The 24,548-nt window shown below is 42.5% G+C and overlaps 1 protein-coding gene across 2 annotated transcripts in view; it reads left to right on the forward strand.

The window, feature by feature from the left end:
• kdm6ba (lysine (K)-specific demethylase 6B, a) overlaps window positions 1-24,548 on the forward strand; it is a 93,986-nt gene that overhangs the window by 11,254 nt on the left and 58,184 nt on the right. For both annotated transcript variants that reach the window (XM_079672714.1, XM_079672715.1), the window contains exon 4: window positions 22,196-22,243. The gene's annotated coding sequence lies outside the window, so the exon portion shown is untranslated. The remainder of the gene's footprint in view (window positions 1-22,195; window positions 22,244-24,548) is intronic.

Below are 24,548 nucleotides of genomic sequence, written 5' to 3' on the forward strand. Positions count from 1 at the left end.
AGCCTTTGATGTGAGGTGCTGACCTTCTCCAGTGATCATGCTAATTATTGATCACTTAGATAAACACAACTTACCATAAGAGCCTATTATTGTCCCTCCCAAAGCCTTCCTATGGACGGCGGTTATAATTAGGCCCGAGGGTAATTGGCTGACTAATTGCTGTTGGTGGGATACATACATCCCCTATCGTCCAACCCAAGGGGAACCTCTGCTATTACTTTTAATTACCTGCTGTTAAGTTTGACAACTGACCCTGAGTGCTGTTTTTGGAGCTGATGGTTTTGTTTCGTCTTGTGGGAGGGGAAGGGCTTGCTAGATATCCACCTCCAGTTTGGTCACTGCCACAATGGCCCAGATGGATGGCTTCTGTAGTTACACACAATTACTCCCAAACACACACACTGTTGGGCGAACACGCTGGCTCTTTAGACAGCAGACCCATTTATCTTGTGTGTGTCTGTAGAAAAGCTGCTCTTCATTGTCTCTCCTTCTGCTTATTCTCCAGGAGCAGGCCTCTGTCTTACATCTCTGTACCTGTCTCATTTCTTCTCCCTTTGTCTTTCTGCCCCCCACTATCACTCTACTCGTGTCTTTTTATCTTTGATAGTCTCCCTCCCGCTCTCACACCCTTTATATATCTCGACTCACTGAGAGAACAAAGAGGATGTAGCTAGTTACCTTTCCTGTCTGCCTGGCTGTGTGCGTGTTTGAAATGTGCGACTCTCCAGGAACACAGAAATCACTTGAACAGGTATTAGTGTTTTATGCTGCTTTGTAGTTGTTGTAGCCCCTCAGTTATTATCAGATCCAATAATGGCAGCTCACACGTATAATAACTCGGACATACAGTAATAAATAAATAAAAATAAGTATTCACACAAGAATGAACTTGGAAAGTTGTACTTGATGTTCAGCATTCGACTTCTCACTTGCGCTAGAGTTAACGTTATCAAAAATGGTTAATTCTCATCTGTCCATCTATTTTCTCTAGTCACTTTTTCTTTTTGAGGATTTATATATTTCACATGCACTAATACCGTACCAGTACTGGTTGTCTCGTTGAAGCCATGCTGTTCAGAAATGGTTAAATAATAGTATTTCTGTGCAACGTGTTTTTCAAAGAAAAAGAAAAATGGTAGGATTACTCAATTCAACTTTAAGCTCTTGTGTAAATCAAGTTGCAGTAACCAGAAACAATAACAAATACATTTGTATTTACACTTGTAAATAACCTTGCTGTTGTAAAGCAATTGTATATGCTCCATCCGTGAATGCTGCTGAAATAATTGTACACTCTATCCATGATACTTGGAAACAATCTTAACATTTACTAGAGGTCCTTTTCAACAGGGACACTACCATAATAATAACCAGAGCATTTAAAGAGTAACTGTAAAAATAACTTTAGACGCTTTACACTTCGGACCTAGAGAGGGGATGTAAATCCTATGGAGATTGTTTACTTTAACTTGATGATATAGAATTCAGTGTATCCTTATTATTAGCACTTGTCATTCGGTACTCATCACAGCATTTCCTGAGTTATCTTATAGGTTTAACTTTTATTCCAGCTTTCAGCTGTGCAGAGTTAGCTGAGTTGGCTTGTCTGCTAGGTGAGTTGTGCTGCTTTTGCCTGTGACCATTGAGGATTGGTTAAGTTTGTACTGTATATACAGGTGTGTGTGTGTGTGTGTGTGTGTGTGTGTGTGTGTGTGTGTGTGTGTGTGTGTGTGTGTGTGTGTGTGTGTGTGTGTGTGTGTGTGTGTGTGTGTGTGTGTGTGTGTGTGTGTGTGTGTGTGTGTGTGTGTGTGTGTGTGTGTGTGTGTGTGTGTGTGTGTGTGTGTGTGTGTGTGTGTGTGTGTGTGTGTGTGTGAATTGTTGTGTGTGTGTACACTACACAGGCCAAATCCCAGGGCCAAGAGCAGGGTTGTGTTGCCATGGTGAAAATGAAATCCAAAATGCAGGGCTGCAAGGAAACCAGCGATTGGCTGCAGAGCCATGCATGGGATTGTGATGCATGCTGCCAGCTGGCCAATGGGATGCCAGCTGAGCCAGGGCTGTTGCTAAGGGGAGTAGCTTGGATCAGAGTCAGCTGGGTTTTCTCTCTCCCTCTCCTCTCTTTTCCTCTCTCTCTGCATCTCCCAGTCAGTTTCTGGCTCGCTCGTCCGTTCTCTCCCGCTGCTCACTCTGCCTTTGCCCTCATTGACTCCTTCTCCCCCTCCTTCCTGTCTCCCCCTGCATTTTCTTTTTGCTCTTCTACACGTGCGAAAGGGGAAAGAGCACATGTTGAAAAATTCACTGAATATTTCATGCAGCTTGTTGTGCAGAACCTGGGCTATATCCAAAGAAGCCTTGCACACAAAGTAGTGTGTGTGTGTTTGTGAGTTTGTGTGTGTGTTTGCATGCATGCATTAACTTTGTGTCTGTTTGTTTATTTGATTGTTTTTGTGTTTTCTGAGTAAGTGCATTGTCTCGCCTTTGTGTGTTTTTATATTATTTTATTTATTTGTGCCTTTACTTATGTGCTTTTGCTTTCATGTGGACTTACACTTCCTTTTACCTCAGTTTTTCCATCTTTCCGGTCTTTAAGTGGTACAATGAGTTTGTGTGAGTGTGTATTATGTCTGTATATCCATGTCTGGGAGCTCTCCAGGGATTTGGGGCTCTCTAGCTGAAGTAGGGTGTGTGTTTGAACATGAGCCAGGTAGCATTGGGTACGCGCCTGGCGTCACGTAGGGCTGGACCCCCTCCTCCACCCCCCCTCCACCCTCTCAGTACCCCATACCACACTGCTGGGTCCTTACAGCCATTCCCTTCACACCATATATCTGTGCTCTGCTGAACACATTTGCTGACACCTCGACTACAACTTACATTATGTCCATGTTGAAAACAAATAGCCTGCTGAGGCAGCACTTAGTATGTAGATCTGGTGCATAATAAATAAATATTGTATTTCATTAAAATTAGGAAATAAGAAACAAATCTTATAAAATCAAACTATGGGAAATATTCCCAAAAATATATCAGGGAGAAAAATCTATATTTGTAAAAATAAATCCTCAGCTTCTATATAAAAGTGTAGCATTTACTATAGCAAGTACATTGGAAATGAAGCACAGGATGGCTCGTCTCGAGCAATCTGATGAAATGTCAATTGCATGTTTCCACTCGTTGCTGATGATTCCCATAATGCATGGCTCTATGTGCTAGTGGTTGCCATGCCAACTCTTGTACAACTGAGGTTTAAGTAAATGGTCTTTTCTTGATTTCTTGGGTCCTTATTGTAGCTTTTTATGCAGCTTGGTTAACAGTTTTACTGATATACAGTACGATGAGTCCCTATCTAACCTCATCTTAATTTGCTTGATCTAAATAATGAAGGTCCTGGTTAAGAACTAGAAAGTAGATAAGCCTAACTTATTGATAATAAATGGATGAATGTGAAATTGAGGCAACACAACCAGTTAGATGGAAGAGTCTTCAAAAACCACTCACATTTCTAAAGTAAAGCTTCTCTTCCTTCACAAACAATCTTTGTCTGAGTACATTCCCCGTCCTGCAGAGAGCACACAAACCTCACAACAAACACGTTTTATGTTAGTCAGACATCAAGTTACAAACAAGTGAATTAGTGGCGGTGGATGGGACCTACTGCTGACAATGTTTGTCTTTCTAACAGTAAAATCTATGATAGGATTCATAATTTATTTCTTTGAAAGAAATATCGTCCTCTGGAGCAAAATACATAATTTCCTTTTAGCGGTCAGGCACTGTGGCTTTAGTAAACAGTGTTTCCCACAGATTTGAAATATACTTGTGGTGGTAGCAGAGGGGGGGGGGATGGCGGTTGAGGTGACGTGACGTGCCTTTGTGACGTGCAACAACATTAACATTAACCTTTCTGTTGGTCGCTTGTTAGCAGACCCTTCACGCGATGGCAGAGCGAACAGGTACAGGAAGGGCCCATAATGATAGCCCTATAGTTTAAATCTACTACCCACAAATAAACATATGGACATGGGTTACTATTTAAAAAAAAATGGTAAATGTATTTAGCAACCTGTCCATGTGATTTTAAGTGGGGGTGGACCTCAAATACTCTAGGGGGGTCCGGGGGCATGCTCCCCTGGTGAGATTTGTTTTTTTAATTTTGGAGTTAAATGCATCAATCTGGTGCAGTTTGAGGGGCAAATAAAGAGACTAGATCTATGGGAACACCTATGAAACAGAACTGTATACATTTAAATAATCATAAAATCATGGCTATAACCAATAGCATCCCATTTCCAATATGAAAAAACACTGAAACTTGTTTATTTATTTACTTATTTTTGGTTCATTTATAGTTGTGAGTGTGTCTGTGCTCCTGAATCAGCCTCTCCTGTCTCCCTCCTCTCCCCCCTGCTCCTCTTTGAGGCAGCAGCGAAGACTAGTTTTAGCTCTCAACAAGTTGTAAAAGTTTATCTTACCTTTTTTCACCTAGTTAACTTTTTATTTATTTATTCATGCATATTTTACTTATCACTACCCCCTCAAATGGAAATATGTGTTTACATAAATGGTGACCAAACCGTTTGAGAACCACTGAGAACTTAAACTAAGTTAACTATCTAAACACTCAGAGAGTCCTTAACCTCACCTGAGCTGAGGTTATCCCGAGCTTGAATGACACGCAGAGACCAATCAAGGGCTTTGATTTATGATCTGTATGACAGTGGCCATGGCCATCATGTAGACAGCCAGTCACCCTGTGTGAGGCAGGCCACTTAACAGGCCAGGCCATCGGGAAACCCCCCGGTCCTCCCGATGGCCAGTCCGGGACTGGGTACAGGAGGCGTAGAGCGAGGGATCATTGTCCACAAGTTGATCGATCACAGATGGCGTCGTGGTCGCGGACGGATAAAAAAGAACATTTAAAAACCTAAATGGGTCGCGAAATATACTTGGGCGGCCGTTAATATACCTATAGTCTATGTGTGGGAAACCCTGGTAAAGCAACATTTGATGCCTAAATTAAAACAATGTTGGAGTCTTTAGAGGCGCCTCATAACCCTTTTGGTGCCTGTTTGTCCATTTATACAATAGGTGTGGGTGAAGTTATTGTTATTACTCATGATGAGATTATCCTTATATGAATCAATGGTTTTAGTAGAGTGACTCACATTGTTTTTACATGATAACTTTCGGAGACAGTTTGCGATATTTTTTAAATGATTGCCTTGACGCCACAAAAATGAGTCCCCGTATTGTTTAATTTCCCACCTTTTGAACATTAAACCAAACTACATTAGCCCGGGTGGCATCTTTCTGACTTTATTACAACCACTTTCTCCTCCAGTGCCATTGTGTGTGTTAATGACACACATGGTGCATAGGAGTAGGCTGAGGTACTGCGTGTGCAACCACTCATGAGAATGTGGGTTGGCATCCGTCACATAGAGTCATCATCAAATATGTATTCATGACGGTGCTGCTGGATGACTTGTCCACTGTCCGGCTTTATTCGTGCAGCATTTGATTTGTGCATGTTGGTCTACAGGCAATTTTAATGTATTTTAATATCTTGATCAAGCTAGAGAAGAATATATGATAGTGAATAATGAAACTTCGCCAAAGGGCAGCAGCAACAAAAAGAAAGACATTTGTATTAATTTCTGGAAAGGCAGGAATAACAAACAGAAGCAGAAACAAAGCATCTGCTCTCTCTTCATTTGTATGTCCCCCCCGCTCCTGTTTCCTTCCTACTCTCATTTCCTCCTTCCACACTTCCTGTTTCCTGACTCTCATCCTCTCTTTGTTCAGCTTTCTCTCTCAGGGGCACATTTTTCTCTCCTTCCGCTGTCATTACTTGCTTTTTGTGTGTGTGTGTGTGTGTGTGTGTGTGTGTGTGTGTGTGTGTGTGTGTGTGTGTGTGTGTGTGTGTGTGTGTGTGTGTGTGTGTGTGTGTGTGTGTGTGTGTGTGTGTGTGTGTGTGTGTGTGTGTGTGTGTGTGTGTGTGTGTGTGTGTGTGTGTGTGTGTGTGTGTGTGTGTGTGTGTGTGTGTGTGTGTGTGTGTGTGTGTGTGTGTGTATAATGGATCTATTGTGCCGATGGCTGCCAGGGGAATCACTGAAGTGAGGCTTCCTACTTATGAATCAAACTCTGCTAATAGAGCACGGCTGCCTTTGAGATGACATAACACACACACACACACACACACACACACACACACACACACACACACACACACACACACACACACACACACCATGGCCGTCCCATAGCCCTCAATCATTCATTCATAATAATCCTCACAATCAGTTATTCAGAATGAGAGTTGAAGGGAGAGGAGGGACGAGTGAAACATTGGGAGAGGGAGGCACTCACTCACTCACTCCATGTGAAAACAAAAAAAAATGGTGTGTGTGTGTGTGTGTGTGTGTGTGTGTGTGTGTGTGTGTGTGTGTGTGTGTGTGTGTGTGTGTGTGTGTGTGTGTGTGTGTGTGTGTGTGTGTGTGTGTGTGTGTGTGTGTGTGTGTGTGTGTGTGTGTGTGTGTGTGTGTGTGTGTGTGTGTGTGTGTGTGTAGATGAGATCAAAGTGAGCCCCAGCTGTCTCATAGCACTCCCACTGGTTTCATTTGGGCTATCACTATGGTTTTATTATTGATAGTGTGTGCGTTTGTGTTGCATCAAAATAACAGTTTCAGCTTGAAATGAAATGATACATAAAAGAATAATCAGGAATATAAGCTTTAAGGGCAAGTTTAGAAAATTGCGTTTCCAAAAATACACTTCCGAGCGAATATTCCACGTCTTTAACAATGGAAAACATTAAACACATGTGCACACACACTGAAAGGTTTCACAGGCAGTGGGACGTATTGGAAGAGTATCAAGCAGCCAGCCTCTGTGCCGTGGTTTAAAAATAGACACACTCGGCTTGCAGCTCAGAAATAAAGAGGCAAAAAGCATCCAAGCCCAGTCTCTTTTTCCACTTTTAGTTGTTTCTCTTTCTAGCTATTGCTGTAAACTTAGATGAAAATAGAAAGTAGAAAAAAAGAGTAAAGAAGATTTAGAAGAAAAAAAGGGTTCAAATAACAGAGATCATCCGAGGGAATCACCCAAGTGCGCATCACCGCAGCACCACGCGCATGTGTTTGGGTCATAGGAACTTGTGAGTGTTTGATGTTCTTGAATTTGCGGCTGTGTGTGTGTGAAAGCAGCAAAGTCTGCATACATTCAAATATCTGTGGTAGATAGTGACAGTGAGACTTTGGATTATAGCATTTCAGTCATTTCTCTCTCTGCCTCACAGGCGGAGGCAGAACAAACCTGAGGTTCCAAAGAGTAACAGCCTGAGTGTGAGGGTAGAGCGAGTGTCATGGTGAATAACAGAACGCACTGTGACTACCGATATGTATCTGTTGACACAACAAAAGTTCCGTTCATCACTCTGCACGTCTTTCCACATGTACTGAGTGTTCCATGCAGCACAGTGACGGAGTATCGTCCCTCTCATCACTGCGGACTGCCCCTACACAGAGAAAAAGAAAGAGGAGTAATGAAGAGGTAGAAAGCTTGATGTGAAAAAGACGTAGGGAGGAGAGGGGGAGGAGGAAGATGAAAGGGAAGGAGAGAGAGGAGATTATTAGCAGTTTAAGACAATAATGGCTTTGAAGAGAGGGGGCTAGAGGGAGATAAAGAAAGTGCAAGATGAAATCTCTTCTTTCTTTTCATCACCTACTCTCTTTTTTTTCCTCCACTTTTACTAAGTTGATGTGGACAAGAATGAGACAGCCAAAGAAGTAAAAACAGCTGTTGGAGTGTCTCTACGACATCTGATTTCTTGAGGTGTGATGTGTAGCTGCGGCAGAGGAAACATAACTATTTACCTTGTTCACACGCTCACATTTGGTAAAAACATGAATATATTTGTAAACAAAGATAGATAAGCTTTAATGTAACTCATTGTTCTTCAGAAGTTTGTAGGAATTGTTATGGATACTATTGCTCCAAAACAGCAGCCAAATGGGCCTTGTGGTGGTACTTTTCTCTCAACTATGTTAAAAAAAAGTAGTACTTGACCAGAATGTCCCATTGTCGGTCCGAATACAGCCTGATTGGGAGTCTGAATCAGTCTAACTGTGTGAAATATTGCATGGCCTGGGTCCGCTTTGATAGATGTTGCTTTCCAGCTTTATTGATGACTCTCTGACCTCTCCAGTGGAAGAGGTTTGGCCACTTAAAGAGAATAGGGCTCAGTTGCATCATTGTGTCAAATGTTTATATGTATGCCATATATGTTGTGTTCTGTTAGTGTGCGTATGCAAGAGAGAAAGACTGACAATGTTACTGTTTCAGTGAGACAGACAATGAGACAGGAAGATAAAACAAGCTTCTCGTGAAATCGACATTTCCTTTGCCGTTTCTTGTGATGTGATGTCACTCTGAAACACTGCAACATGTTGAAGGAGATAATGGACTTGTAGGCTGGACTGAGATGGCTTTTTTCTAACTTCCTCACACCTTTAAACTAAACTAATCTCTAGTTAAAGGAAGTGGGCGTTGTCATTTGTTCCAACCTAAATTAGGGTCTGAGAAACACAAGCAGCAAGTGATTATCAGCTTCTGCTCAACACGACTCTGTATTTGAAGCCAGCACATGCACTTTTAGCTGATGTATATGTAACACTGTGTTTTTTTTTGTGCAATACCAAAAGATTTGGGTAAAATGTGCTAGATAGTTCAACAGAAAATCACTTTTGTGTCCCCTTTTAATCTCTCCATCTCTCTCTGTCACTGCGATTTGACCTCTCGGCCGGTGACCTCATCATGAGGGGCTCGTTTGGGGGAAGGGCAGGGTCAGGGGGGTGTGTGTGTGTGTGTTTGTTTGTGTGTGTGTGTGTGTGTGTGTGTGTGTGTGTGTGTGTGTGTGTGTGTGTGTGTTCATGACCCTGATGGGGCCCCTAGCATAGTTTGATTAAGAGGGGGGGCGATCAGGGAGGGGTAATTTGGGCCCCCATCTTCCGCCATTTTAGGTTGTGTGTGTGTGTGTGTGTGTGTGTGTGTGTGTGTGTGTGTGTGTGTGTGTGTGTGTGTGTGTGTGTGTGTGTGTGTGTGTGTGTGTGTGTGTGTGTGTGTGTGTGTGTGTGTGTGTGTGTGTGTGTGTGTGTGTGTGTGTGTGTGTGTGTGTGACAATCACTCATCCTCATCTCTCTTTCCCCCTTCTATATACATCCACGCCCCATCCTCCCTTTCACTTCTTCATCCTTCTCATGGTTTTGTTCCAGCCTCGCCTCCCTCTCCTCCTCCGGTCAGGTGAGAGAGAGGTGAGGGAGGAGGAGCATTAGCCTCACTGTCTGGAGCCAGTGGTAACCTTATATCTAAACGGAGAGAGTCAGAGAGGAAGGGTTGCTGGTAACTTGAGCTTTAGTGATTGTACACTGAACACAGAGGTCATTTTAGTTGACACTGGATACGGGTGAATACACACACAGTCTCCACACTTTGCCAAAACAATTGTATACATCCAACAAACACACATTTGAAAAGCATGTTTCCCCTTCTATCAGTGATGTAATGCATTGCAACGCTGTATTGGTAATTGTCCTCTCCCATCCTTCAGAAAAAGGTTCTGAGGTTCATGGCTCGTCCAGGCGGCTGGAAAATGGTGTTTAGTTAGCTCTGTGCCCTGGGGCTGTTTCATGCTCTAACACACACAAATGTACATACAGTACACATACTCAACACAGGTAAATCACCTGCAGGAAGTGTGAGCAGTGGTATAAGAGGATGTGGAATATTAAGTGTAGGAAGTGGGAAAAGCAAAAACCTTGCTTTTAGTTTTGGAACCTTATGTTCTCTGTTTTTATGCCATTATGGCCTGTTGAGGATTATGTACTATTACATGTTTTCAAACCACATAATACACATGTTTTGGATGTCTGTTTTTGAAAGGTTTGTTTACAGCTGTGGGAATGTGTATCATAACAAAACAGAAGAGAAACAGAGAGGCAGACACACAGAGGATAAAAAGAATAGAACAGTAATGGAAAGAAAACAGAAAGCTTTGAACGATGTGAGGAAAAGGAGACTGATATATGGGCGGTAGCATTGGGTTTCAATCAGTCCTAGCAGGGATGGGGAAGCAGTGTTCATTAGAGAGCGGATTGGGGCTCAATGCTGTAGTTTTCTTTCTTGTCCTCACATTTCTTCCAAGTGAAGTCTGATCTTAACAGGCCTCTGCTGCAGCTGCGGAACTGATCCCAGTCTGAATATTTTTCTGGCTTTGATTCAGAGACTCTCGCCTTTCACTTTTTCCATTGATGTATAATGTGAAGTTTAGAAAACTTGGCCCAGTTTCTCAGTTGGCCCACCTGTCCTGATCCCTTTAGTTGGTTCAACATGTTAAACACACTGGAATGATTGTTAGTTACAGTTAGTTTAGAACTTGCACCCCCAGGATCAAAGAACAGTTTATTTATATAGCAGTGATAGCAAAATGCATGCATAAATCAGTGTAAATTGAAAAGTATTGTTGGTCAGAAAATACCATTTGAATCAAATATGGAGCTCAGAGTATGACTAATTGTAAAAAGAATCTGTACAATGTGTACACTGTGGAGATGTTGAGCAGTAGTGGCATGAAGCACTGTAATATTGCATCACATACACAAAGCAATACATAAGCGCACACATTTTGTTTACAATAATATGACTTTTCCTAGTATCTAGCAGCCAGTAATCACCCATAATTCAAAGCTGTCATTTGTGATATTGTGCTGTAGAGCCAATGGTGTAAGCGTTGTATATTTGCTGTGTCTGTATAATGAGCTCCAGCTCGGGTCAGACCACAGACAGCCGCAGCACCGTGCCAAGGTGAACGAGTCCTCACCAGGCTGAGGGGACCAGATGTGTCAAGTGGTTTAGCTGGGGGGCACAATGGGCCCCCCGGGGCCTGCTGAAGTGCTTTAGGGGGGCCCGGACGTTTGGGTCTATCCAGCGATCCCCCTCAACCCCCTGTCCCTCTCAGACCGGGGCTTTTCCTGGGCAGCGGGGCACAGTGTGTGGCCTGGCTGAAGGCCAGAGCAGCCAGCCTGCCTGCCTCTGCCAGCGGCCCCCCCCCCCCTCTCCCCTGAGAGCTGAGACAAAGCTGGGACACAGCCAGGCCCTCCACACTCTGTTTATCTCTCCATCATTTCCCTCTCTCTCTCTAGACTCTTTCTTATTCTTCTCAATCATTAGGGGTCATATCGTCCTTTTTCGTCCACACTATCCCCTCTCTTTTTCTGCACTTTGTTTCTTTGTCCTTTTGTTCTGCTCTATGAATTACTGTAATGTGTGTCGATCGTCGCTTGGTCTTGTTTATCTTATGTGTTATGTGTAAGTGCACTGGATCTAATCTCTCACTAATGTTCAGGGTTTCTCACGAATCATTTCACACAGTCATTGTTTCTTTCACATATACAGGCTCAAAGGCAAAAACCTCCCTACACACACACACACACACACACACACACACACACACACACACACACACACACACACACACACACACACACACACACACACACACACACACACACACACACACACACACACACACACACACACACACACACACACACACACACACACACACACACACACACACACAGACACACACACACACACACACACACACACACACACACACACACACACACACACTATATTCACACACATCCAGTCCCTCTCCAAGCCCCCACACACAGATGTACTGTCACAGTTTTCCCATATAAACACACATATAGCCCTACTCAACACATCCCCTTCTCACACCCACCCAACCTCCCTCTCTCTGCGGTGTGTGTGTTACCGTGTGTCTGTCATTCTGTCGCTGTGTGTGGGCTCCAAATCAAACCAGCTGCCTAACCAATAAAGGCTTGCTGTAGCCACCAGCCCTCAGACCGGCTAGTATGCATCACTCACTAAGGGTGTGTGTGTGTGTGTGTGTGTGTGTGTGTGTGTGTGTGTGTGTGTGTGTGTGTGTGTGTGTGTGTGTGTGTGTGTGTGTGTGTGTGTGTGTGTGTGTGTGTGTGTGTGTGTGTGTGTGTGTGTGTGTGTGTGTGTGTGTGTGTGTGTGTGTGTGTGTGTGTGTGTGTGTGTGTGTTCCATCCTCCACAACCACCCACGGTGCTGCTGCTAACAACTCTTGTTGACTCGCAAACTTTATGAGGAGATAAGTGTTTCTTTCTCTTTGTCACTCTCTCTCTCTCACTCATATTCAACTTCATCTGTTGCTGTTGTATGGTGACTTCCTCTGCCTCTTACTCACTGAACTTGTTTTTCTTTGTTCGTATCTTTATGTTCAGTATTCTTTCTTTGTCTGTTTTCTTCATCTCTCATCACTTTCGAATTACCACTCTGCCCTGTATCATATCTGTTCCACAGACTTCACACCTCACATTAAGGAGAATACCCGCAAACAAAGCCGGGTTTCAAACCGTTTAGATACAACATGAGCGTACACATATGCACAGTTTCAACACACTGTTCTAATTCCTCTCTAGTTATCTTCAATAACCTGAATAATGAGATATTTTGAATATTCTCTCCAATGTATGTATGGCTTTCTCTGCTCTACTCGGGCATTTCATGACCATGTGCAACACCATGAAAGTCTTTGAAACTGACCAAATATGTGTTTTTGACAATTATCACATCTTACTGCTGTCAATAATAGCTTTCATCCTGACTTTAAGTGTGGTCGTTCTGAACTATAATCCATCTATGATCTATAAACGCTGTTGCCCTCAAACTAGATCAGAAAAAACCTCATATTAACTAGATCATTTCAAGAATAGTCCAACCTTTAGTGTAACCCTTTTGATGAAGTCTCTGCTGAAACGCCACTCTCCGTGTTCTTATGTAAGTCATTCAACCCACAAATTCCTCCAGTACAGCTGCCAGTTGGAAAGTGTTCTTGGATAGGTGAGGGTAAAACATTTCAGTGAAAACCGATGTAGGAAGCCTTCTGAGGTGTAGGGAAACTTGTCCCTATTTAGCCAAGTATGTCAAACAGGTAAGTCTGTCCCTCAGGTAACAAAGCACAGATAGGAGCGTAACAATGTTAGCCTACAATGCTAATTATGAATGGAATTGCAACCATGTGCAAAAAACAGAAGCTCTCCTATACATGTGCATGATTTAGTGGTTTAACAACTAATCGCATAATCATCATCAGTTCTTTGTTATAAAAACACATTACAAAATGCTTGCATCACATTGCTGTTAGTGCATCGTAAATTCATTAAGGAAATAGGTTGTGTTACCCCAATGGAGACATGATTTTAGACCAGTAACTGGTCTCAATAGTGTTGGGACCTTTAAACTAAGCTTATTTTGTAATATTTCATAATATGCACACTGAATAGCTTTCTATACACCAACCATGCCAAACTCATGCATGTCATATGCCTGCAGATCTGTACTTATCACATTACCACATAGACCCACATCGTCATGGTGTATCTCTGTAAAATGATGTTAGAGTTACAATCTATTGAATTATATGGTCCTGCATTAAAGGCTTCAGTTGGATTCTGTTGAGGCTAATGTAGCGCATCCTGTTACATTATATTCTGACATTGTCTCTGCTGCAGCTCCTCAATGACTTACTTTGTGTTACTGTCTGTCATCAGGTCAGTATTTCTCTGAAAGAGACAGCGCTGGCTTGAGACCGTTTTTTACACAGGGCAGATTGTTTCTTTCTATCTATCTTTTGTTATGTTTCCCATCGGAGGTCATGTCGACCTGTTGTGTTGTGATAGCTGCTGTGTTTGTGAGTGCATGTGCACAACTGGAGAAATAAGTGTGTGAGTAAAGGGGAGGTAATCTTTTCTAATTCTATGCAGTGTTTGAAGTTTTCCCTTGGTCTGCCCCAAACTTTAACATCAAACGCTCAGGTCACCCACCCTCCCTTCATGCTGCGTCCTCCCCCCACTCCTCACACACTCTCTCTCTGATCTGGTGAGACTAGCACAGGAGTGTCCTGCAGATAAAGCGGGGGCAAGTAAGATTAGACATACAGACGCCCCTACACACACCAAAAGAGACAAGAGAGGGCACCGCCGAGTAACAGGGTTTACACAATCACTTTATGCTGTGTGCATCCAAAACAGTGTGTGTGTGTGTGTGTGTGTGTGTGTGTGTGTGTGTGTGTGTGTGTGTGTGTGTGTGTGTGTGTGTGAGCAGCTGCTACAGCCAGTTGTTTCATCATCACTCTGTAACTATGTTTGACACACTCAGCAATGTTTACCCCACACTTAGACCCGCAACCCGCCAAATAACTCACAAGTCACTTCAAGCCAAACACACACACACAACCTGAGGGTTTTCACTGAGATGCACGTAGTTGAGAAAAAGTTTCACTTGTTCGCCGGCCAAGATATAAATTTGCCTCTGTTGCTACGGTGTGTGTGTGTGTGTGTGTGTGTGTGTGTGTGTGTGTGTGTGTGTGTGTGTGTGTGTGTGTGTGTGTGTGTGTGTGTGTGTGTGTGTGTGTGTGTGTGTGTGTGTGTGTGTGTGTGTGTGTGTGTGTGTGTGTGTGTGTGTGTGTGTGTGTGTGTGTCACGTGCCTCTCAGGCAGACACTGAACAGCTGCATGTGGTTTGTGTTTGTGTGTATGACAGCGGCCCCTCTCTCTCTCCTGTCTGGACCCATGGTGAGCCCTCCTCCTCATCCGCCAGCTATAAAAGCACTGACCAAATGACGAACACACACATACATACACAAACACACACACACACACACACACACACACACACACACACACACACACACACACACACACACACACACACACACACACACACACACAATGCCGCATTCACTACACATACTACTTCTTTTGTGTCTTGCTCTAAGAGGAGCCAGATGCAAAGTAGCACATGCTTGTGTTTCCCAAATTGGTGTGTGTGTACCTGTGTCTTTTTGCATTTTAAATGTGTGTGTATCTTCTTCTTTGTGTTTGGTTTTTCTTTGTTTCTTTTCTGTTCTTGTAGACATGCAAACTGTACATGCTCATGAATCTAGTTTGTGTGCACATGCTGTGTGTCTCCCGGTTACAGAGAGGTTGTTTTGACTAAACCTTAAGTATTTTTTTGTCTTTTGGTGTGCTGACTCAACTGATTGTGTGTGTGTGTGTGTGTGTGTGTGTGTGTGTGTGTGTGTGTGTGTGTGTGTGTGTGTGTGTGTGTGTGTGTGTGTGTGTGTGTGTGTGTGTGTGTGTGTGTGTGTGTGTGTGTGTGTGTGTGTGTGTGTGTGTGTGTGTGTGTGTGTGTGTGTGTGTGTGTGTGTGTGTGTGTGTGTGTGTGTGTGTGTGTGTGTGTGTGTGTGTGTGAATATATATAGGCTGTGTGTTTATCAGGGGAAAGAGAAGTATTTAATTTGTATTTGCTCATTCTATAGGTGGACTGAAGGCTAGTGTGTGTGTGTGTGTGTGTGTGCAGTAATGTATTGACCTTGTCTGTTATTGCCAGTTCCCAGAAGGTTGATGAATAAATAAAGGCGTGACGCTTCCCCAGCGAGCCTGTGTCTGACTGAACGACACCACACACAATGTCAATCACACGCACTTTACTCACAATCCATCTGCCATTCTGTGTGCAGTCCTATATTTGCACGGTGGAATAATGCTGGTTCCCTGTGATACTCAGGCTGAGAATTGTCCCTGTTCTGTGCCTCTGCATTTATGTGTGAGTGTGTCGCTATGTGTGGAGCTTGTTTTGTTTTGGATAGGCTCTTTCGTTTTTCTAAACTGTATTCAAGTGCAGAGTTAATTCTTGCAGCAATACTGCTGTAACTCAAGACTCTTTGCAACCATTTGCTCTTACTTGTATTGTATGTGAGCATCTTTCACATACAATACAAAACAACTACTTGTTGGTAATGACATGTTCTTCCCTGAGTCTAGAAAGAGAAGATTTGGAAGGTTAAAAACCGAGTCCATGTCCCTCTCTACTGTTTTTCTTATTGTTAGTCCACTTGACTGTTTCAGCACAACTGTGCAAGGTGTAGGTACAGCAGGATTTTCATCACAAATATTTTGCAAGCCAGTCGTGGTCATATATGCTGCTTACATGAGTGTTACTTGAGTGTCCTGTGAATAGAGATTTTTTTGCAACCCATATTTTCACTGAAAAGCATTTGCCCATGCATACATTTGGCATTTTGCTTTTAAACGAGAGGGAGGAGCTGTACATTTAAATTATTTTTAATGAGGTAATCAAACTTTTTTGTATCAATGTTTTCTTTGTAGAAACACACACTCTCATAACACTCACATACAGACATAAACAGGGCAGTGTGGCGGGAGTGGTCAGTAAGATGAAGTGCCAGACCAGTGCTGAGGTCATGAAGGTTAGAGCGTTGTGGGGGTCAAAGGTCAGGCCAGACTGCACGTGCCCAAATCGGGTGGCCTAGCAACCAGGCAGGGGGAGGTGAGATCTATAAAAAAGGAGGGAAGCTAATGTAAGAGATGAAATCCTAACGCGCATCTTCTCTGACACAACATTAAAACCAGTGAGCACAGTTGTGGGATTTTCTTTCTCTGTCTGATTTAGTGCTTTTACGTCATTTTGGCGGGGGGCGCCCACTGATTTTCATTGCATTCCATCCTCTAATTAGTATAACAAAAACATTACCGCTGCAGTCACATGAACATGGTTTTGCATTACATGGCCTAATTCCCAAATGTAATCTGAAGGGTTGCTCCTCCCAAGATAGACTCACTAGCTGTACTGGACTTTTTATTGAACTTACTGAGTCTCTACCTGTAATTTGTTTGATGGATCGCCCGGTCACTGGCAGGTCATGTTTAGTTTTTGGCCTTTTTTTGTCTTTACATTTTTGTCTACATTATTTCACTCTCTAGACACTGCCCAAACTCTCATTAAGAACACTATAACTCATAATAATGGCTGTCATGAAACCCAAGTAAGCTGGGGCCTTATTGGGAAGCATAAAGCACAGGTTTAAGGTTACTCTTGTCTCTAAGTGTATTCACACCACCTAGTGTTATCCCATAATTAAATTACTTACATCCTAACAAAGAAATGCACTGCTTTAGTTAGGCTTCATCTAGTTTTTTGCTCACATGGATTACATGAAAATGAAATATATTTCACATTTACTTTCCTCCTGCGGTGTCTTGTAATCACTCCTGACAATTATGTGAAGTTTTTATTTTTCATGTGTACCTTTTATACATTTCCTTCAACTATGCATTTCCTTTGACACTCCTTTTTTCTATGGGTAACACACACATGGTATTCATAAATGTATGTTTTTGTTCCTAATTTAAAGAGAAAGTTACCACATGTAGTACATAGCAAGTGGACAACTTTGATGTGGGATTACTGGTTTTAGGTCACTATGATTTAAGTAAGCAATAAATTCCTTCATGCCTTGTTTATGTCCCTCTCTCTCACACACACACACACGCACACGCACACACACTCGTATAATGACTTGTCCCGTTAGAGTTCAGGGTTAGAGACATCAAAGCCAAGCAGACAGCCAAATCAGTAGCCACTTTCAGACGTGCACTTTACTCCGTAGATGTGCTGGCAGTCTTTGGTGTCCACGTCGTGTTGGGTTATGCAAAAGTCCCCCATGATGTCAGACTATAAACGTGATTGCATTTACATTACACTGCTACCAGACTAGTTATAAATCAATGCAATTACAACAAAAAAGGCTACAACATACATACATATGTTGTAACCTTTTTTTTTAATTAATTGTATTATTGAAGGCATGTGTTGTTCCACTAAGATAACATTTTAAATACTTTAATACATTTTTTAAATGCTGACAATGAAATGTGTTAAAAAAAAGAAAACATCACAAGTTGTAGAGGAGATACTCTTACAGTGCAAGAGGCTTTGAAAATGGCTTCAATTGATTTTATGATGTTTGTTTTGACAATTGTCCAGAATAGTCTTTACATTAAATGACACAAGGGTATGTTTTCGTAGTTTTGTCATGTAATTTGGTTTTACTTGAAGCTAAAATAGTTTCCCGTCATGTCTCTCTCCATCTCATGCATACACAAGGATCCACTGTGCCAGCAGTATATATTCTCCCCCATCTTTTCTTCATTGATTATTAAGCCCTAGAATGTAGGAATAGTCACACTTCCTCAATCTCTGTTTTCCTCACACCTCCTCCGTACCACACCCAGACAAACACACCTGCACAGCACACACAGAGGTAACAGGCATAGGAAGTGTGCGAGCTCCACATATATACTTTAAAACCAAGTCTATTTGCCTAATGAAGTCATTCTAAACGAAAAATGTATTGGCAAATAGTGAAGTCAGAAAGGAAAAAAAAAAATCCAAGCTAGCAAGACATCATGACAACAGGGGACTAAAAGGAAGGCGCAGATTGAAGAAGAAACAAAGAGAGAACATGTGAGAGGGAGATGAGAGCATATGGATGGGGGAGGAAGAGCGAAAAACTAATTAAAGAAAGTAGAGTTTTAGTTGGGTGTTGATTCCATGAGGAGTAATGGTCCCAGGTGTGTGAGATGAGGGGAAACGGAGGAGATGAGGGAAGGGGAAGGAAACTAGGTCCCCATACACCATATGTTCTCTATATTTCCCACTTTCTTCTCCTTCTCCCATTCCCTTTCTTACCAGGCTTTTCACTGGCTCACTGAAAAAAAACCTGATCTTGGATTCCTTTCCTTCTCGTTTGTACGTCTTCCTCACCGCTCGGTCCGTTATTGCCATGTCCTGCAGGTTAGGTAGGGTGACAATGGATTGATTGGGCGGAGTTATTGTGTAACTGTTTGAATTAGGGCTGAACGATGAATCGTGTCATGGCGATAACGGCGATATGCGCATGCGCGACATTCACATCGCAGGGAGGTGCAATTTTATTATTATTATTTATTTATTATTACGTTCAATATTAAGTAGGTAAATTAACTCAAACACGTCATGTTACAATTATTTTGCTGCTTGCTAGAAAAGGAAAACGTACGCGGCTCTCATGTCAGGGGTACTTGAGTGAGTGACGTGCAGGCTCTGCATGCACAGCAAACCACCAATCACAATCATTCTCGATCAGATCACAGCAGGCCCCGCCCCGCTAGTTTGCTGACCACCAAAACACCGGTAAAAAATGAGCGAGGCACAGGAGGACAATACCGGCGAGAATGAAGATTTAGTTCCAAAAAGAAAAGCAACATCTGCCATCTGGAACTATTTTGGATACAAAAAGGTTCTTCTCTTCTTCATTCACAGATGAACTCCCTTATTTGAGGGTAAGCAACATGTATCATGACATGTTAGATCATGACTTAAGGTATGATGAGTCAACCAGTTAAGATCCAGACGTCCGTGACTAAAATCCTTCATCCGGTTAAATATAGTTAAGAAAACCGCAATATATATCGCAGGGAAAGAGAATATCGCAATGTCAGTTTTTTTCAATATCGTGCAGCCCTAGTTTGAATACTCTATTTGTTATATATAGGATTTGTCCTCACAATCTAAAGTGTGTTTTTCAGGATTTATATTTGCTGTAGATTTGGATTTCTGTATTTGTCTTGCACAATATGCTTTTCCTGCGTTTGCATTGCTCATTGTTTGAAAGTGGATATCTCTGTGTGCATAGGGTGAGTGCTGCAGCTTTGGTCATTAAAAGCTTTATTAAAGGGCCACTTTGCAGATTCTGTACTTCGTCACACAGATTTATGAGTACATTGTGGGGCCACGTATCCCTGCTGGTGTTTCATTCCTTGACCATAGTACAGGAACAGACCACGAGTTTAAAATGACATGGCATCTATAAATAGCAGCTGAACTCACTCACCCTTCCCTTAACGCAGCCCCCTCTCCGGCCGGATAACCAGCCCCCCTCATCGTGGATCTCTCCACCCCGTCATGAAATGCAAGCTGCTCCCACTGTACATTCCACTCAGAGGAATGATCCAACTCCCCTGTAAATTAGAGAGCGGGGGGCTAGTTATTGTTTTCTGCCAAACAAAGGCAGTCGGCAAACAGGAGTGGAGCTGTTTTCAACCTGTGGTTAGTCAGGCTTGTGGGCCGGGCCTGGAGGGAAGCTGCTACTGCTTTGTCACCAGGTTGGAGTGCCTCAAGGCTCCCTCCTGGGGCATCTCTTTGGTCCCTTTTCTGTTGTGACTGTGTGTATGTGTGGGCCCCCAGGCTGTTGTCAGGCAGATCATGGGAGTGTTGTAAGCAAGCCTGGCTGTTGGTGTCTACCTACATGCCTCTGTTCCCAAAAGAAGGAGAAGGAAAAAGGGAAGAAGGAGATGGGGGGGGGGGGGTTGATGAGAGATTGAGCGAGCGCATTCCTCGACTGAACAAAACGTGTCCGCAGGGGGAACTGCAAGCCCTGCAAGATTCACAGACTCCCAACTTCCAAAAACAAGACTCATCTCCTCCCCCCTCTCCATCCTCATCCTCTTCTCCCCCTCCTCCCCCTCTCCTTGGTTCTGGAGTGGTTTAAGGAAAGGGATAATCTGTGGAGGAATTCCAAAAGGCAGGAATCCAGGGATTATCCAAAGAGGAAAATGGTAGATGATGGAATATTTAAGGATTTACCTGAAATGATTGCTCGGGTTTAAGGCTTTGAGGTTTATATTTGTGACAGCATGACCAATTTCAGTTTTGCAAATAAGGTGATAAATTAACTAAACAAGACATCAGCCAAAACACGATGTGTTGACTCTTCTCTCAGACATTTACAGTATATTATGCTGGCCTGCATTCTCGTCCTGCTGAAACCTATACATTCAGATAAATAGGTCCATGGTGAACACCCAGATTTAAAAAAAGAAAATACTTTTTGTTTAAAACAACTCAAATGTATGCAGCCAAGGTTCCACAACAATGGCATGTGCTTGATATTTTATTTTTTGTGTGCATGTGTTGTCTACTAATTAGACCCTAAGGTGTAAAAAATATTTAAAAATAATTCTCCTAATATCATTATTACATTTGAAGTCGAGTAGCACTAGCCTGCTGTAGTCCTGTTAACTTGTCATAATTAGGTCCCATTAGCCTTCAGTTAGCCTAACCTACTGATTATCAGTAAAAGTAACCTGCCGTTCTTTATCTCCAATATTCTATGATATTGTCATCCAATCCTGTCTCCTGAAATCCAAGATCAAATGCACGCTAAAGGATCTTTGAGCAAGTTTCTCTCAGTGATCGCATGTATTGTGTCTTGATATTTGTCCATGTTGATGTTACAAATGGAGCTGCTGTGATGCAAGTCAAATTTCCGACTTGATCTGACCATTAAAGTATTATCGTATCGTCTCATTTGTGTCCATACAAAATGATGGTGCAACAGCAAGTAATGGTTTACTTATTGACATCAAATTAGAACCAGACTAGTTAACATAATAAGTGTGTTGACATTTATAATTTAACATTCCCACAATACCCCTGGACTTCCTCTGACCCCCTTGTATATGGCACAAAACCTTGTTGATCCGTACATGACTAAAATGAGTGTGTTATTGTAAACAAGCTGCCTCTTTGGGGCTTAGCTCATCCTGTCCTACTTAACTGGTTGATAAACAAGCTTTAGCTTTAATTACGGTGATGTCTGATATTGCGCCTTCTTACATCACGCTAGTATCATGTTTATGTGTTTTGTCTGGCCGTGTGTTGTTTGTGTGTGGGCATTTGTGAGTGTCCATCACAATTTCTCCATGCCTGTGTGTGCTCTTTGGATAGGACGATATGGGACAGTGGGTGTATGTTCTGGTCTGATAGATGTAATCACTCGTTCAGTACATTGGTTTCTGTTAGAATCTTTGTTTACGTTTGTGTGTCAGTTTTCACATGTACAAGGAGAATTACATCAGATCGGTCTATTTGTAATGCTTCTATATAGTTTCAGCTATTGTGCCATCTTGTCTTAGTTGATCCATATTTACACTGTGTTGTCTTTCCGTGTTTCTGTGTTTTATTTTAGATATGCCTAAGGTTAAATCAGGCATTACTTACATTTTACTGAAAATGTGTAGCAATTAACTGTAGTTCTTTGTTACAGGATATAGCCAAAATCTTGTGAACGTTCTTGTGTCGAAGGAAGTTTTTATAACCCTGTTAACAAAGAAAAGACCATGTAGAAACAGTTTGAAGTATATATCAATTCTTATATTGGTGTCATGCTTGCTTTTCAGGTACAGGAAACAGGCAGTACACACCCAGAGTGCACTCAGCAGTGGCAGGTAGGAGGATTGTGTGTGTGTGTGTGTGTGTGTGTGTGTGTGTGTGTGTGTGTGTGTGTGTGTGTGTGTGTGTGTGTGTGTGTGTGTGTGTGTGTGTGTGTGTGTGTGTGTGTGTGTGTGTGTGTGTGTGTGTGTGTGTGTGTGTGTGTGTGTGTGTGTGTGTGTGTGTGTGTGTGTGTGTGTGTGTGTGTGTGTGTGTGTGTGTGTGTGTGTGTGTGTGTGTGTGTGTGTGTGTGTGTGTGTGTGTGCGTGCGTGCAGTCCTACCCTAATAGATTATTGATGTACTGCTGGGTTGGTTTGCTACAGCAGACAGTGGAAATGGGTCTGGACTCCCGAGAGGAAACAAGATATCTCCAACACACATACACACAGCTAACACACATATAGAAAACGCACAATGTGACTTGATAGAAAAAGCTCTCATGCGCAAGACTTTAAACACATTTTGCACACTCACACACACACTTGTGCGCAATTAGACACACCACACACCTGCTGGGTCTTTAGAGGAAGCTGAGCCTGTATCTGAAGATGAAAGGAGGAGAGGAGTGGAGAGACATGCAGGAGGAAGAGAGAGAGGGAGACTGGCAGAGAGGTAGAGGACAAAGAAAGATAGCGGATAAAGAGGAAGAGGAGGGATGAAGAGTGATAGCCAACTCTGCACGCTCCCACCTTCTTTTCTCCCTCTCTCCTTTGTGAACAGATGGGTGGAGGTATCAGATTGTGATGAAAGCCAAAATGGGAAAAAAGGGACCGACAGACATACATACAGTACAAACACAGCGGCAGCCACACATGGCCACACACACTTTCACTCCACCAGACAGATGCTATACTCTCTTATTGCTCTCTGTCTCCTCATCTCCCCAACATCATGTTTACATATGACATGATCTCATTGTGTTTATGTGTGTTTTTTGTGTAGTTATCACAAACTAGTCAGGTCAGACAGGTTCTACGATCTCGTTCCCACAATGGAGACAATGTACGCACACAAATCTGAATTGACACCAACTGATTTTGATGATTTTCCTGGACAGAGACGGGCATAGATAGAAATCGCTTTAGGGAGGGGCGAGAGGCTCCAAGCAGATGATGGATCAGATGAGCAGTAGGAAGAAAGAGATAAGGAAGGATGAAGAAAAGGGAAGATGAGAGGAAGGAAGCCCTGTGGGTCTCTGCTTGCAGGGGGTGGAGGGTAAATGGAGGCATGGTGGAGAATTCAAATGTCTGTGTCAGTGGGTTCACCGGCAGTCTGCGCTGAAACCATCGCACATCATAATATACACTATGGCTCGAGCGTGGAACTGATGAAATGTGTGTCATGTGATGTTGCATTTTTAAAGCTACTCTAGGGACAAATCTGTGTTGGCAGCTTCAAATGACACAGAAAAGGATTGCACACATTAAGCACACCAATACCAAACTACACCTGATCGCTCTAGTAAAGGCATCAGAGGGATGTTTGTCGGTAAAAAAGCAATATTTGACAGGAAGGAAAATAAAATAAAAATTCAAACTCAGTCGCTTAGATCAAATGAAATATAAGACACAGAATATACAGTTGTGGAGATTTCTTTTTTAAATCTATTTTTTGCAGTTTATGGATTTTTTTTTATAGAAATTGGTACTATTTTATCCCAAATGTAGGAAGAAGGGTGATGTGTGTCCAGTCTGAGTTTATTACAGGTTGCCGTTGTGTGCTTGGCTGCTTGCGTGTGTGTGTGTGTGTGTGTAGTGTGTGTGTGTGTGTGTGTGTGTGTGTGTGTGTGTGTGTGTGTGTGTGTGTGTGTGTGTGTGTGTGTGTGTGTGTGTATGTGTTTGTTCTTGTGTGTGTGCTTGTCAGCTTTCTGCTGGTCATGATGGTCAAATGTACTGCCAGCAGGGACTCTGTGTTCCCTGCCCAAAAAGTGTAGTTTGATTTTATTTTTTTACCGGCCAGACTTCCCTCTCTCTCAAATCTAGCTATGTTTAAGTCCAACTGTCAAATGAATTTTATGTAAACCTGTGAAATATTGCAAAAAATGTTGTATGCAAATTAGGTGTTTTCCATCTGTCGGTTTGAAGTGAATAAAAATAGGCCTCCTCATGTCAAATGTCCATGAAAAAGTCTTTCAACAACAGCATTGGGTTTTCTTGGGCATGATATCGTTCCAATCCACCAACCCGTTGAATAACTTTACTGTAATAGCATTATTATCTTAAGCCGAGAGTTAGATTAGAAGATCAATACCTCCCTCATATATCTGCAGTTAATATAAAGCATCCGCCAGCAGCTGGTTACCTTAGCTTAGCATAACGAGT

Source organism: Notothenia rossii, assembly GCF_949606895.1.
Source record: "Notothenia rossii genome assembly, chromosome: 3".
NCBI lineage: Eukaryota > Metazoa > Chordata > Actinopteri > Perciformes > Nototheniidae > Notothenia > Notothenia rossii.